Source organism: Somniosus microcephalus, unplaced genomic scaffold, assembly GCF_052327205.1.
Source record: "Somniosus microcephalus isolate GS21.2 unplaced genomic scaffold, FLI_Smic_1.0 unresolved_chr3, whole genome shotgun sequence".
NCBI lineage: Eukaryota > Metazoa > Chordata > Chondrichthyes > Squaliformes > Somniosidae > Somniosus > Somniosus microcephalus.
The window spans coordinates 52,464,273-52,477,135 of record NW_028225181.1 but is presented as its reverse complement, the minus strand read 5'-3'; the positions used below and the strand labels follow the sequence as shown (position 1 = coordinate 52,477,135).

Genomic DNA, 12,863 nt, shown 5'->3' with positions numbered 1-12,863 from the left:
AGCGTGTGTAGCAGTATTGATTAAAGTAACTATTACAGCACTGGACAGGGATGAGGTAGATGAGGGACCAAAGACAGAATCTATTTGGTTAGAATTAAGCAACAAAAAAGGAGATATTAAGCTTCTCGGTGTACACTGTAGGCCAACAAATAGTGGGAAGGAGATAAATTGAGCAAATTTGCAGGCCAATTGCTGAAAGATGCATGAATTACAGGGTAGTGATAAAGGGAGACTTCAATTATCCTAATATAGTCTGTAATTGAAACAGTGTAAAGGGCAAAGAGGGGGAGGTAATCCTCAAATGTGTACAAGGGAACTTTCCTGGCCAGTCCAACGAGGAAGGAATCAGTGCTGGATCTAGTTCTGGGACATGAACGGAGGAAGTGATGCATGTTTCAGTCGGGGGGGGGGGGGGGGTTACGAGAACAGTGATCATATCATCATAATTGCCCAGGTGCTTTGGAATTGAAGGTTGGTCGGCGAAACAGTTATTGAACAACAGGAGGATTTCAAAGAGGAGGTGGTTCAGCTACAGGCTAGAAATATTCCCATGAGGGGAACTGAAGGGCCTCGAAAGCTCGAGCTCCCTAGATGAAAACAAAAACAACAACTTACATTTATATAGCGCCTTTAACTTTTTAAAGTAGTTATGTCAGCTGTGGCTCAGTGGGTAGCACTCTCGCCTCTTCTTTGGCTGTAAAGCGCTTTGGGATGTCCTGAGGTCGTGAAAAGCACAATATAAATGCAAGTGTTTCTTTCTTTAAATGTGCCTCTACCACCCATTCAGGCCGTGAATTTCAGAACCGCAGCAACCTCTGGGTGAAAAAATGTTCGCCTCAAATCCCCTTTAATCCTTCTACCAATTACTTTAGCTCTATGCCCTCTGGTTATTGATCTCATTGCTAGGTGAAATAGGTCCCTCCTAACCACTCTTTCTACGCCCCTCATAATTTTATACACCTCAAATTAAATCACCCCTCAGCCCCTCTGCCCCAAAGAAAACAACACCAGCCTATCTAATCTATCAGCATAGCTAAAATTCTCCCGTCATGGCAACGTTCTATTAAATCTCCTCTCTATCCTCTCCAGTGCAATCACATCTTTCCTGTAATAGAGTCATAGAGTTTTACAGCACAGAAAGAGGCCCTTCGGCCCATCGTGTCTGCGCCGCCCATCCATCCCTGTCCAGTCTAATCCCATTTTCCAGCATTTGGTCCATAGCCTTGTATGCAATGGCATTTCAAGTGCTCATCCAAATGCTTCTTGAATGTTGTGAGGGTTCATGCCTCCACCACCCTTTCAGGCATTGAGTTCCACATTCCAACCACCCTCTGGGTGAAAAAGTTCCTCCTCAAATCCCCTCTAAATCTCCTGCCCCTTACCCTGAATCTATGCCCCCTTGTTATTGACCCCCCCACTAAGGGGAAAAGTTCCTCTTTATCTACCCTATCTATGCCCCTCATTATTTTGTACACCTCAATCAGGTCCCCCCTCAGCCTTCTCTGCTCCAAGGAAAACAACTCCAGCCTGTCCAGCCTCTCTTCATAGCTGAGGCGCTCCATCCCAGGTAACATCCTGGTGAATCTTCTCTGCACCCTCTCCAAAGCAATCACATCCTTCCTATAGTGAGGCGACCAGAACTTTACGCCATACTCTAGCTGTGGCCTAATTAGTGTTTTATGCAGTTGAAGCATAAAATCACTGCTCTTATATTCTATGCCACAGCTAACAAAGGAATATATCCCGTATTTCTTCATAACCATCTCATCTACCTGTCCTGCTTCCTTCAGGGATCTGTGGACCTGCACGCCAAGGCCCCTCACTGCCTCTGCACTTCTCAGTATCCTCCTATTTATTGTGTATTTCCTTACCTCGTTAAACCTCCCCAAATGCATTACCTCACTCTTCTCTAGATTGAATTCCAATTGCAACTTTTCTGCCCACCTGACCAGTCCATTGAAATCTTCCTGCAGCCTACAGCTTTCTTCCTCACTATCAAAAACACAGTCAATTTTTGCATCATCTGCAAACTTCTTAATCATGCCCCCAACATTGAAGTCTAAATCATTGTTGAACACCACAGAAAACAAGGGAACTCGTAATGAGCCCTTTTGAAGTAGTGCCATAGGATTGGAGGAATGCAAATGGTACACCTCTGTTCAAAAAGGGGGAGAGGGATAAAGCAGGCAACTGCAGGCCAGTCAGCCTAATGTCGCTGGTGGGGAAACCTTTAGACACATTAATCCAGAACAACATGAATTTGCACTTGGAAAAGCATGGGCTAATAAATTTAAGTCAGCAAAGATTTATTAAATGCACATCGTGTTTGACTAACTTGATCTTTGATGAAGTGATGGAGAGGTACGATGAGGATAGTGCGGTTGATGTTGTGCACATGGACTTTCAAAAGACATTGAGTAAAGTACAACATAATAGATGTGTTAGAAAAATTAAAGCCCATTGGATTAAATTGACAGTCGCACCACGGATATGACATTTTCTAAGGGACAGCAAACAGAGAGAAGTGGTGAAAGATAGTTCTTGAATTGGAGGGAAATGTGCAGTGGTGTTTCACAACGGTCGGTGTTGGCATCATTGCTCTGTTTGATATATATTAATGAGCAGGGCTTCGGTACACCGGGCATGATTTCAATGTTTGCAGATGATATAGATCTCAGAAAAGTAGTAATTTATGCGAAGGACAGGAGCAGACTTCAGGAGGACATAGACAGACTAGTGAAATGGGCAGACACAGGGCAGATGAAATTGAACACAGAGAAGTGTGAAGTGATAAACTTTGGTCAGAACAATTATATGGAGAGAAAATAGGATCTAAATGGTCCAATTTAAAATGGGGTGGAATAACAGAGAGACATGTGGTGTATGAACACTAATCTTTTGAATTGGAGGACAAGTTATGAAGGCTAATAAAAAAAATCTTACAGGAACCTTGGCTTTAATAATAGAAGAATAGTGTAGAAAAGCAAGGAGGTTATGCACACTTTAGGAAGGATGTCAAGGCCTTGGAGAGGCTCCAAAAGAGATTTCTGAGAATAGTTCCAGGGAGGATGGACTTCACTTATGTGGAGAAACTGGAGACGCTGCGATTGTTCTCCTTAGAGCAGAGAATGGTAAGAGGAGATTTGATAGCGGAATTCAAAATCATGAAGGGTTTTTGATGGAGTAAACAAGGAGAAAATGTTTCCAGTGGCAGAAGGGTCAATAAACAGAGGACACAGATTTAAGGTGATTGGCAAAAGAACCAGAGGCGAATGGAGGAAATTGTTTTTCTCAGCGAGATGGTGTGATCTGGAACGCGCTGCCTGAAAGGGCGGTGGAAGCAGATTCAACAGTAACGTTCAAAAGGAAATCGGATAAATCACTTGAAGGGAAATGTTTGCAGTTCTATGGGGCAAGAACAGCGGATTGGGATTAAATGGGTAGTACTACCAAAGAGCCGGCACAAACAAGATGGGACGGATGGCATCCTGTTGTGTTATGATACTGTTTTTTCCACTTTCCCAATTGAATTGCCCTTCCCCTATTTCGTTCCCTTTTCCCCTCCATCTGTCTCCCTTCATCTCCCCTTGGTTTCTTCCTCCCCCATCCACTGACTTTCCACAGTTTGGTTCCCTCTTTGATTGACATCAGTGAAATATATTTGCACAACCATAATTCAGTGTGGTCCGCTCGGCTTTAAGGAGAGCTGATGCCCCCTGCTGTTTCTCATTGGTTCCAGCGCCCCGCAGCGCCTCACTCGACTGTCCGTCAAAGCGATATGACGCAATGACGCTGGTCGGGCAATGACTTTCAGAGATAACAACAGAAAATGCTGGAAAAACTCAGCAGGCCAGGCAACATCCGTGGAGAGAGAAATAGCGTCAACGTTTCGGGTCGAAACCCTTCGTCACGACTGAGAAAACACAGGAAATGAAACAGATTAAAGGCCAGTTTGGGGGCTGGGAAATGGGGGTGAAAGAACAAAAGAGAAGTGCAGAGACATTAAGAGGTATTCAAAACCAGACGAGATGGTGATAGGACTGCTGGAGACAAAAGACAGCTCTAGATTAGGTGTGAAATGCGCTGGCAGAATGAGACAGCTGCAATGTGGGAGAGATATAAAGGGAGAAGGGCACAAAACAATAGTGTGGATCAAAAAATACATGTAAAAATGTAATGGGGGCCGAGGTTATGATCTGAAATTGTTGGAATCGATATTGAGTCCGGAAGGCTGTAAAGTGCCTAATCGGAAGGTGACTTTCAGACGTTTGTTGGGGAATGATGCATTAATGCCAGACTGAACTTGAACAGCAAGGCAGCGCTCCGATTGGACAAAGCACGGCAGCGCCCCTCAGCCATTGTTTGGCCCAGTTGTCCATCACAGTGCCAGCGGGAGGCGCGGTCTCAGTGGAGCAGCGACGTGCTGACATTGGTCATATATAGCAGCAGCCGTTTCTTTGGTTCGCCTACCTGTCCATCAGGGGCCGGGTGGGCAGATGCCCCATTGGAACGGTAGCTCAGGGAGGCGCTGCACTGTGGGATAGCGGTTCAACCGAGCCCGTGACCGTGGAGAGGGGGCGGTTCCTGCGGATCCGTGGGGGCGGCCATGTTGGTGGAGAAGCCTACGCGGTGAGGTCACCTCTGGGTATGGGGAGGGGGAAGGAGGATGGGGGATGGGAGAAGGAGGGTCCGGAGGGGAGAAGGAGGGAGAGAAGTCGCAGATGAGAGGGCCAGTGAGGAGCAGTGTTGTGGGGCTTGAGGGGGTCGGTGAGATGAAGGCGAGTGGGGCGAGAGAAGTGGGGCAGTGAGGGCCTGGGTGGTGGGGCAGTAAGTGTATGAGTGGGGTGGGGACAGCTGCGCAGTTGGGAGTTGTGGGGGAGGGGATTGGGGAGAGTAGTGGGGTGCTGAGCGGGAGGGGAGGGGCGTGGGTGGGACGGTTGTGGATGGTGGTGAGGGGGAGAGATCTGGATGGTGAGATGGGGAGTGTGGCGATGAGGGGGAGGGGAGAGAGGCGATGAGGGGGAGGGGAGCTGTGGGGTGAAGGATGGTGAAGAGTGGGAAGCTGAGTAGAGAGGGGAGGGGAGTTGGTTGCTGAGTGTGAGGGGATTGGGGCGCTAAGGTGTAGGGCAGTGAGTGGGAGGGGAGAGGAATGGTGAGTGGGAGGGCAGTGGGGCAATATGGGGTTGGGGAGACGGGTGATGAGGGGTTGGGGAGAGGGGTGAATTGGGGGAGGGTAGTGAGTTGGTGAGGAGGAGAATGGGTTGGTGAGGAGTGGGAGGGCATTGGGCAGTGTGGGGACTGGGCGAGATGTTTCGGATGGTGAGGGGGAGGGGAGCAAGTCATTGAGGGTGAGTGGAGTGTGGTTGAGAGATGACAAGTGTCGCGGTGAGTGGAAGTGGAGTGGGGCGCTGAGAGTAATGCAATTGGGAAGGTTACCGGGAAAGGGTGTGGGGTGGTGAGGGAGCAGGGTGGGGCAGTGCTGGATGAGGAGTGGGGTGGTGGTCAGGAGTCGAGTGTGGCGGTTACCAGGGAGGGAAGTGGGAGGGTGACCTTGAGGGGAGTGGACTGCGGAGGGGATTGGGCATGTGGTGTTGAATGGGAGGGAAGTGGGGCGTTGAGTGGTAGGGGAGTGCAGCGGTCAGGGAGAGGGGAGAGAGGCTGGGAGTGGGGGTGGGGAGTCGTTCCGTGAGGGGATGGGGAGTCAGGCGGTGAGCGGTGGTGGAGTAGGGTAATGAGGGCGAGTGGAGTGGGGTGGTGAAGGGGAGGGGAGTGGCGTGGATATGGTGGAGTGGAGTGGGGAGGTTAGGGGGAGTGGAGAGTTGCATTGATTGGGAGGGTATTAGGGTGATGACAGGGAGCGAAGTGGGGTCGGGCGTTGACGGGGAGCGGAGAGGGGCGGTGATTGGGAGGGGTTTGGGGTGATGAGAGGGAGGGGAGTGAGGTGGTGATGGTGAGGGGTGTGGGACAGTAAGTGGAGGGGAGTGGGGCAGTGTGGGGGAGGTGATTGGAGAGGTGAGGTTGTGGTGAGTTGGGCGGTGAGTGGGGTATTGAGGGGGAGGGGAGTTGGGCAGTAAGGTTTAGGGGATTGGTTGGCTGAGGGGGAGTGGAGTGGGGATAATCAGTCCAGGTACTAAGGGACTGATGTGAGGTGTATGCGCAGACTGGGAACTGAGGTAGTGCATTAGTGTGTAGGCCCACACCGGTTAGTGTGGAACTGGATTCGGGTGTAATCCCAGATTGGGTAGTGAGAGTCTGGAGTGTCGTGTAGATCCAGAGCGGGTAGTGAGGGACTGGAGTCAGGTATAATCCAGACCCTGTAGTGAATGCCTGGAGTCAGCTGTAGGCCCATGACCGGATTGTGAGAGACTGGAGTGAGCTGTGGTGCCAGACCCGGCAGTGAGGGATTGGAGTCCGTTGTAGGTCCAGCTCGGGTTGTGAGGGACTGGAGTCAAGTGTAGGCCTAGATTGGGTAGTGAGTGAATGGAGAGAGGAGTTGGCCTATGTTAGAGAAGGTGTAAATGCGTATGTGGTTACTTATAATTCACTCCTTTAATCAATAGCATTAACAACACTGAATGTCTGATGTCACAGATTTATTAAGCATAAAATAATTGCACACAACAGCCACTGCTTCCGACAAATCCTTGCGAGTTTTAGCCAGATAATCAAACGTGTTACAGTCCCGAGTTCGCTATACAGATTGATCAGATTTTAACACGGTTTCAGTTCTAGCACCCACTGCTTATACCTTCTGCTTACTCCTTCTACATGACAATTGGCCTGTTTCAAAGTTACATCAAGAGGTGTCCTGGATAATGTTTCTGTGAACGCTGATTTAAATTCTGTCCTTGTCCCTACAGATCCCTCACTCCATTTACTTCACTCAACCTCCCTAATTGCCCAGTTTCAAGCTCTGGTGTTTCTCAGGAAGGTTCTTATCTGATCTTCATTGACTCCCGGTCCAGCAAATGATTGATTCAAAAAAAATCTCATCCTTGTTTGAAAATCCCTCCATGCCCTCGACCCCTCCCTATCTCTAACTTCTTCCACCCCTCCGCGATCACTGCAATCCTCCATTTCTGTCCTCTTGCGCACCCCCGATTTTAACCACTCCACCATTGGTGGCCTTGGCCCCAAGCTATGCAATTCCCTCCCTAAACCTCTTCACCTCTCCTGCTGCAAGATCCTCATTAAAACCTGTCCCAATATCTCATGTGGCTCGGCATCAAATGTTGCTGATTTAGGCTCCTGTGAAGCACCTTGGGATGTTTCTCTACGTTAAAGGCGCTGTATAGACGCAAGTTGTTGTTGTAAGTCTTTAAGGCCTCCGTTCCAAGGATTGGGATCTTTCTCTCCACTCTAATCTGATCATTGATACATCGCTGTTTGTGGGAGCTTGCTGTGCACAAATGGGCTGCTACGTTTCCTAAATTACAACTGTGACTACACTTCAAAAAGTACTTCATTGGCTGTTAAGCGCTTTGGACATCCTGAGGCACGATACAGATGCAAATCTTTCTTTCTGTCTATCTTTCTCTCATCAAACAGATGGTTACAACCTTAGTATCACTGTCTGTTTCTCACTGTGTGAAGATATTCCCACTGAAGAATCTTACTTCCCTACTCAACAAACAAAGGCTCAAAGCGACATTACCACAATATAAAGAAACCCCATCACCAGTATTACATTAACACCTCAGGGCAATCTGATTAAACCTTTCCTTCCAAAACCATTTAAAAGCCCCGTTTACAGACTTTTTAAAACCCTTTTAAATTCCTTATAAATCCCTAAAAAACATTTTAAACGCCTTTTAAATCCTACATTAAACTGCTTTTAAACACCATTAAACCCATTAATAAACTCCTTTTAAACATTTCTAAACACCTTATTAAACTCCTATTCAAAATCGTTTAAACTCCTTATTAAACTCCTTTTAAAACCCATTTAAACCCTTTAATAAACTCCTTTTAAACACCTTTTAAACTCCTTTTAAAAACCATTTAAACCCCTTAATAAACTCCTTAATAAGCTCCTTTTAAACTCCTTTTAAACTCCTTATTAAACTCCTTTTGAAAACCATTTAAACCCCTTAATAAACTCCTTTTAAACACCTATTAAACTCCTTATTAAACTGCTTTTCGACTCCGTTTAACACATTTTAAATCCTACATTAAACTGCTTTTAAACACCATTAAACCCATTAATAAACTCCTTTTAAACAACTTCTAAACAGTTGAAATTCCTTTTAAAAACCCTTTAAACCCCTTAATAAACTCCTTTTAAACACCTTTTAAACTCCTTATTAAACTCCTTTTAAAAAACATTTAAACCTCTTAATAAACACCTTTTAAACTCCTTTTAAAAACCTTTAAAATCTCTTATTAAACTCCTTTTAAACTCCTTATTAAACTGCTTTTCGACTCCGTTTAACACATTTTAAATCGCTTTTAAACACCGCACACCACCGCTCCTGGACACTGTCCATTAGGAACAATTCAATGAGAAAACTCAACACAACACACCCCAATATTCCCACCCACTTCAGCCCACACACCCCACCCTCTGACCGCACTCACCCCACCACTTCAAATCACTGACCCCACCTCACCCCACCCACTGACCCTCACCCCCTGACCCAAATCCCTGACACCACTCCTGACCCCACACAACCCACATCCCAGCCACCCAATCCCCACTCATCACACCCACCTCACCCCACTCACCCAAAACCTGACACCACTCCCTGATACCACTCACCCCATCCCAGCCCCTCACACCCCCTCACACCACACCTGCCCCTGACCCTACTCACCCCACATCCCATTCACCCCATCCCCCCCCACTCCTCCCACCCACCTCATTCCACTCATCCAAAACCTGACACCACCCCCTGACACCACTCACCGCGCCCCAACCCTCACACCACTCATCCCACCCCCACCTCAACACACTGACCCCAGCCCCTGACCACACTCCCTGTGGCCACTCACCCCGGCCCCATAAAACTCACCCCATCCCCCACCCCAATCCCCCATCCCTGACAGCACTCAACCCGAATCCCTACCCTATCCCCTGACCCCACTCATCCCACCCATTTCCCACCACAACTCACCTCAACCCCCACCCCACTCCCTGTCCCCACTCACCCAGCCCCGCCCACCTCACACTATTCACCCCACCCAATCACCCCCATCCTCAACAGCCCCCTCCCCCCCCCGCTGCTCCTGGACGCTGTCAATGTGCCCAGATTCGGGTTGAAGTTCACCCGCTGTCAATCCCTGATCTGCCGGGTCATTTCCGTTTCTTCTTTCCAGCTTCATCCTCCTGTTCTCCGTGAAACTGCAGCGCGAGTTTCTTGCATGGGAGGTGGTCTTTCAGCATGTCTTGTACCTGGGAATGGACGGATGTCCCTCAGTGAGGTCCAATAGAAAGGTGTTGCAGTTACACCGTACATTAACAGGGGCTCTCAGGGAACATCACCGAGTCCCTAAAACATAGGGAATCCCCTAACATTAACACCAGCGAATCCCCTCCCCCTTAAAACCAGGCGACTCCGCTCCCCTTATCATCACGCCATCCACTCCCCTTACACCAGGGAATCCTCTCCCCCTTAACACCAGAGGACTCCCCTCCACTTAACACCAGATCAATCCCCTCCACTTAACACCAGACGTCGCCTCTCCCCTTAACACCAGGCGACTACCTCCCTCTTAACACAAGGGGACACCCTCCCTCTTAAAACCAGGGATAGCGCTCCACTTAACAAAAGGGGAATCCGCTATCCTTAACACCAGTCCAACTGGGGATGGTTAATCAATCCCAACTGGGAATGTTCATTGAATGCCAACTGGGGATGGTCAATCAAAGGCAACTGGGAATGTTCAATCAATGCCAACTGGCGATGGTCAATCAATGCCAACTGGGAATGGCCAATTAATGCCAACTGGGGATTGTCAATCAATGCTAAGTAGGGATGATCAAACGATGCCAACTGGGGATGATCAAACGATACCAACTGGGGATGATCAAACGATGCCAACTGGGGATGGTCAATCAATGCCAACTGGGGATGGTCAATCAATGCTAAGTAGGGATGATCAAACGATGCCAACTGGCGATGGTCAATCAATGCCAACTGTGGATGGTCAATCAATGCCAACTGGGGATGGTCAATCAATGCCAACTGGGAATGGCCAATTAATGTCAACTGGGGATTGTCAATCAATGCTAAGTAGGGATGATCAAACGATGCCAACTAGGGATGATCAAACGAAGCCAACTGGGGATAGTCAATCAATGCCAACTGGGGATGGTCAATCAATACTAAGTAGGGATGATCAAACGATGCCAAATGGTGATGATCAAACGATGCCAACTGGGGATAGTCAATCAATGCCAACTGGGGATGGTCAATCAATGCTAACTAGGGTTGATCAAACGATGCCAAATGGGGATGATCAAACGATGCCAACTGGGGATGGTCAATCAATGCTAACTGGTGTTGGTCAATCAATGCTAACTAGGGATGATCAAACGATGCCAACTGGGGATAGTCAATCAATGCCAACTGGAGATAGTCAATCAATGCCAACTGGGGATGGTCAATCAATGCCAACTGGGGATGGCCAATCAATGCCAACTGGGGATGGTCAATCAATGCCAACTGGTGATGGCCAATCAATGCCAACTGGTGTTGGTCAGTCAATGCCAACTAGGTACGGTCAATCAATGCCAACTGGTGTTGGTCAATTAATGCCAACTGGAGTTGGTCAATCAATGACAGCTGGAGTTGGTCAATCATTGTCAACTAGGTACAGTCAATGAATGACAACTGGTGCTGGTCAAATAATGCCAACTGGTGTTGGTCAATCAATGACAGCGGGAGCTGGTCAATCAGTGCTAACTGGTGTTGGTCAGTCAATGACAGCTGGAGTTGGTCAATCAATGCCAACTGGTGTTGGTCAATCAGTGCCGGCACACCCGAGAATGAATGAAGAATAACTCCCTCACCTGCCGGAGATAGGCTTCCTTTTTCGCGGGGGTGTCCAGTTTGTTTTTGCCGATGTACATCACTTTGACCTCGGCACTGACCTTCTCACACTCCTCCTTCGACAACTTCAGCACCCCTGGAACATTAAGTGGAAAAGGCTTCAGCCAAAATGCCCAAACCCCGCCCAATGCCGAGCAGAGTTAGAGGCAGAAATAAAAACCGGGTACAGGGAGGGGGCATAGAGACGGCAAACCCGGAGTGCAGGTCCAACTGAGGACCTTCTGTTCTGGAAGCTGAACCAGGGAACGTGGATCTGTGTGTACAATTCCAGGCCCAGTCGCTGGTTTCACAAAGCACCCTCTGACCCGACCACCACAATTCTCCACAGCAGCTCGAGAAGGCAGCCCCACAGCTACAAATTCCAGGGCACTGGGGAGGGGCAATAAATGAGGACCCACTCCGGCTCCTAACTCCTCACAGTCAAAAGAAGCACAGCAAATGGGAGGGGGAGTGGTTTCAAAGAAAGAGTGAGAAGTTTGGGGCTCTTTTCTCTCGAAAAGAGAAGGCTGAGGGATTACTGGATAGAGGTCTTTAAAATTCTGAAGAGGTTTTGATATGGTAGATGTAAAGAAGATGTTTCCTTTTGTGGGAGCGTCCAGAACTAGTGCGCATACATATAAGATGGCCACTAATAAATCCAACAGGGAATTCAGGAGATACAGGAAACTTTGGTTTGTCCGGAGGTTGTATGTCCGGAAACCTCGATCTAACAGCAGAAATCAGCAGCCGTTTTGGTTAGGTTTTTTTTCTTCTCCTAGCATTTTTATAACAGTCAGGCTCTGGAAAGCATCTCTGTAGCTTAGCAACAGCTTCAGAGACGCTTCCAAGGTACGGGCCCAGTGTTTACAAGCTGTTGCTAAGCAACAGTGTTTGTTGTCAGATACGGCGATGAAAACCTCCGTATTCCTCAACATTAGCGCTGTTCTATCCGGAAGTTTTGATCGATCGGCAGCAGCTCGGTCCCGTCAGTGCCGGATATCACGAAGTTTCCTGTGCTTCTTTACCCAGAGAGTTGTGAGAATGTGGAACATGCTAACAAAGGGAGTAGTTGAGGTGAATAGCATAGATGCATTTAAGGGAAGCTAGATAAACATATGAGGGAGAGAGGAATAGTAGGATATGTTGATAGCGTTAGATGAACAGAGGTGGCAGGAGGCTCGTGTGGAGTGTAAACCCTGGCATGGACCATTTGGGAAGAATGGCCAGTTCTATTCTACGTAGTTAATATTGGGAGAGACTGGGACTGAACTGTCAAATTATAAAGCAGGATATTTGGGAGGTTCCATAGCTGAATGTCCGAGGGTGTCGTCAGGGACTGAATGTTTCCGGGATTGGACCCTGGAATAGTCTGATTGGATGGGTCCTACCAGAAGCCGGCTGATACCTGGCCTTGAATGTCCCTCCTCTGACGGCTTGCACTCAGCTTCTGATGTCGACCCTCCATTGGCTCCACGACTTGTCGTCTTCACCGAATCTGTAATGAAAGATCAGCCACATGGTAACTGGAGGATGGAGAACGAGCCCTGGGTCAAGAGTGGATCTTCCTGCTCGATCTGGGTCTAGCACAGCGCCGGGCCAGGCATTGAACTGATGGGCACCGAGACAAGAGACATTTCAGGACTGAAGGATCAATAGACAGAGAGAGACGGATAAATATATGTAGAGAGAGACAGACATGGGAGAATGAGTTATAGAGACACACAGAGGGAGTCTTGGAAACAGAGAAAGAGTGAAGGTAGTGACAGAGAGCCAGAGAGAGAGGGAAAAAAGAGGGAGAGAAACTGAATGAGAGGGTCAGAGACAGAAAGTGAG

General features: G+C 48.2%; 1 long non-coding RNA gene and 1 pseudogene across 1 annotated transcript in view; one reads left to right on the top strand and one right to left on the bottom strand.

The window, feature by feature from the left end:
• LOC147091441 (uncharacterized) overlaps positions 1–12,863 on the top strand; it is a 347,011-nt gene that overhangs the window by 143,672 nt on the left and 190,476 nt on the right. The window lies entirely within an intron of this gene.
• LOC147091445 (uncharacterized) overlaps positions 9,211–12,863 on the bottom strand; it is a 106,129-nt pseudogene continuing 102,476 nt past the window's right edge.